We start from the raw sequence: 4553 nt of genomic DNA on the forward strand, positions 1-4553 counted from the left end.
TATATAATGACTACAGATCAGATTTTATTTCTTTTATAACAGTTGTTTTATAATCAGCCCCATCACTCACAACAGTACCTCTAAAAATTAGAAATGGTAAGATATTACTGAAATAACCTGGAGCTCCCCATGAAGATTAAATTCAGAACATGTAACTATGAAGGTGGTAATTGAGTGTAAAGTATGCGTGGCAGCTAAGTTATTACAGAGGCAGAGAATACTGTTCAAGCAGTTCAACAGAAAAATGTGTGATGTATTACATCCCGGTGATAGAAATTGCCGTCCTTCATCATGCTGCTATATATTCACTTCAGTTGAATTAATCACATATCTCGACTATTATTTTTTTTTCAACTCTGATTATAATTTATTGAAATTATATGTTAAATCATAACAGTCCAACTGCCAACATTTGCCAGGTGCAGCCATTCTGTCCTGCCTGACACCTTGCGCACTTAAAGAACAGAGCCCAAGGAATGTGAGTGATAGCTCCCTCTGGTCAGGTCAGATAAGATACAGGGAGTGGCATTTCTTCATCCCCACATGTTTCCTGCCCGTCTGATTGTTTCTTCTGACATTGTTTTTGTTCAGCTCTGTAACTTTCCTTCTGAATTTCTTCTTCCATTGTTGTAAGCTTTATATAATTTACACCCTGTGGAAAAGAAGTGACGAATATTTGTGGAAAAAAACAAAAATAATTCCTGAAAATAAGAATTTCTCACTTATTGAAAGTCACCTTCCCACGCCAAGCTCTTCCTTCTCCATCCTGAGAAATCTGAAGCGTGCCATGCTCTGAATATAATGATCTCTATACAGTGAGCTTTTGTATGAAAAGGAGCCTAACTATTCTGTGTAGAAAATGGAACTGGATAATTAAGTTGGAGCTCCATTTTGCCATTCTGCCATGTTTAGACTTACACACACACACACACACACACACACACACACACACACACATACACACTGGCTGTAGGGTATTCAGCTGTTAATATTTAGTCAGAGAAGACTGTGTCTTGTAGACGAGTTTCAGTCCAATGTTTCTTGACGTTTTAGTGTTCCATTGCATGAAGATCACTTACCGCAAGGCTTTTAATGGATCGAGTTGCTAGAAGGCGCTTACGTTACTCAGAAACACTTTTAGAATGTATTATTTAGCTTAATTAACCAAAGTGCCTAATGGAACTGCATGTTCTATATTAACATTACAAACATTCGTAAATAATTCAATGAATCGAAAAATTACGAATACTAAAGTCACGTCATTAACAAAAGACGAATTGTTAACTAGATTTTCAATACAGACTGACTGAACACTATAGAGGTTTGTGTGCCCGAAGCAGCGGCTCTTTGGAAGTTTGCCGTTCCCTTCATTATTGTTGTTTGGGGTGCCTTTTTCACCATCGGTATCCAATATGTACTCAAATCGAAAGGCATATACTTGGGAAAGAGAACTTACATCATCACCATCACCATCATCACCATCGTCAATATCATCATCATCATCATCATCATCATCATCATCATCATCATCATCCAGATTTAATGGACCTTTTATTGCTATCATTCTAAAATTCGACGTTTATTAGAGGCAGGAATTTATCATAAATGTGTCACATGGCGTTATGTAACTGTAAAGCTTAGATAAGCCAACAGATTACAGCGAGTATATTATATAACACTACTGCTGACAGTATCCCGACTCCTTGCCGCCTTTCCCTTTCAGGTTTTTCTGAGTGCTGCATTGACTGTTTTGATGCGTGAATTTGGTGCAAGCCTTGCACAAATAACACTTTGACTTAATGAATTAACATTTTAGTTTGAAAAGAATTAGTATTAGCAAAATACAAAACATTTGAAACATTTGAAATGCTAAAACATTTTATTACCCCCTAAACTAAATGAGTTATAAATACAGGTAATTACAGAAGTGCAGGGAGTCCATATGAAGCTAAATGCTTTTTGAGCAGCAGTGGAAATTAGGTGCCGCATGACTGAGAATTTATTAACAACATAATATTTTCTTCTTCCATCAAGAAGATATACGCGTTGATAACTCACTATTATCCTATATATTTTTCACTCATAAAACATCCAACATTGGCACTGCAGGGATACAGGTATATAAATTAAAACGACTTTCAGGAAGCTCAGGTCCCCGCTGCGTGTCGCTGCTTGAGGCTACATAGAAAAATCTGTCTTTGTTAACGTTGTGCTTTCATATTTTTATAATTTAGTAATGCTTTTTTGTAGAACATTCAGAATACATAGCTAAATCTGTTCTCAGTGTTAAATCCTCTCAGACCTTTGTGTTATCAACAATACAGACGTCAGTATGTTTAAATGAAAATTACAAACAATCTCAGCGTTGTTTAGCTTTTGTTGTATGTTTTCTGTTTGTGTAACTGCTTCTCTTTCGTCCTAATACAAGAGAAGTAATATATATATATATATATATATATATATATATATATATATATATATATATATATATATATATATATATATATATATATATATATATATATATATTTTTTTTTTTTTTTTTTTTTTTTTTTTTTTTTTTACTGAATTTCCGTGAAAAGTCATAGCTTTTATCGTTATTCTTTGTAGACTTATTTAGTTTATTTATTCGGATTTTTTGTTACTTTAATTTTTCTTTTCAATTCCTCTGTTTTCCCGCATTTTTTAATTTGTACTGCACAGTTGTCCCCATCACAAAACTTTCACCCAGACGGACGAAAGCTTAGGAACGTCCTCCACCCTTCGCAACACACCTTACGAGTAACTTTCAAGCGGTGGACACAATGAGCAGCCACGAAAAATAAACTTCAGTCACACAAGTACCACCAGATGGGCTGTGCACTAAAAAAAAAAAGAACAGAATCATGTGACTTATTTATTATTCCATATCGACGAACTGCAACGTCTGCCTTATGCCAAGTGCATGAAAGGTATTAACGAAATTCAGAAAACGAAAAGAAACATTTTGAGTTTTAATATGTGGGCGTGTTTCCAAAAGCACCTGTTCATATAAGAGTATAGGGCCACAAACACACCATTTATCGTCTCTAAATAGCTGTCACTCTGGAGTGCAGTCTGCTATAGGATTGCTTGTGAGAAAATAATCCAGGCATTATTAATTCCATCGTTTTACATCCCTAACGTAATCGTTTTAGTAAATCGGTTATGTCTGCCAAGTTTTAGTGCTGTTACTCCTTAAAGGACGCGTACGTTTTCTTTGGTGGTCTCCTGGCATGGCCGTTTAGGACCGGCTGTGGCGTTCGCCTGTGGTGATGTACCTACCTGGAAATAGTGACATCATATTTTGAATAATCTTTCTGTTTTAAAGCAGGACAGAATTTTGAGCACAATGATTTGTTAATTAGGTGTAGCACACCAGCGAACATTAAAAGTTTGTACTATCCAGCCGCTGAACTGTTATTAAAACTTTTCAATATCTCTCCTGTAGCAAAGAATGTGTAGCATCAGCCTTGTGTAGCCTCCCTCCTTCACCTGACTTTTTACGTGCTTGTTAGCCTGTGGCCTCGACCCTGCATTGTGCAGCGTGTGGCCTCAACCTTGCACTGTATAGCGAATGGCCTCGATCTTGCACTGTACAGCGTGTGGCCTTGACCTTGCACTCTATAGCGAGTGACCCCGACCCTGCACTCTACAGCGTGTGACCTCGATCCTGCATTGCACAGCGTGTGGGCCTCGACCCTGCACTGTACACCGTGTGGCCTTAATCTTGCACTGTAAACCGTGTGGCCTTGACCTTGCACTCTATAGCGTGTGACCCCGACCCTGCACTCTACAGCATGTGGCCTCGACTTTACACTCTACAGCGTATAACCTTGGATTTTATAGCGTGTGTTCTTTGGTCTGTAATAGAAATATCTTCATTCTTATACTACATTGTGTTGATTTGCCTTCTTGCCTTCATTGTGTGTGTTCCTATCCCTGCACCCTTTACTGTATCCTGGTCTATGTTCATGTGGTGTCGAATGTGGCCTCACCCTCGCACCGTAGGTAAATGGCCTAACTCCTTGAACGCTGGTGAGTGCATGAGTAAAACCCTGGAAATAGTGGCTGCTTTCTCCTGTTCGTCGTCATTTTATAGGTTTTGTGCGTGACGTGTCACGAGTGAAAGACGGACGTGCCCATCACTGATAACTGTCAAGGAAACCACACTTTTCCTTTTCTTTTTTTTTTTTTTTTAGATTATTATTTTTATTTGTTTATTATCTTTTTTTTTCCTTGGTACGAGTGAAGATCTTGGTGGTAGTTCTTTTGTTGCTTTCTTGTTATAGCGATGAATGCTATAACTACTACTACTACTACTACTGCTGCTACTACTGCTGCTACTACTACTACTACTACTACTACTACTACTACTACTACTACTACTGTAATAACAATACTACTACTACTACTACTACTACTACTACTACTACTACTACTACTGTAATAACAATACTACTACTACTACTACTACTACTATCACCACCTCCCCTCTGTACCAATACTACTACTATGTACTAACTACTACTACT

Source organism: Scylla paramamosain, chromosome 4 (genome assembly GCF_035594125.1).
Source record: "Scylla paramamosain isolate STU-SP2022 chromosome 4, ASM3559412v1, whole genome shotgun sequence".
NCBI lineage: Eukaryota > Metazoa > Arthropoda > Malacostraca > Decapoda > Portunidae > Scylla > Scylla paramamosain.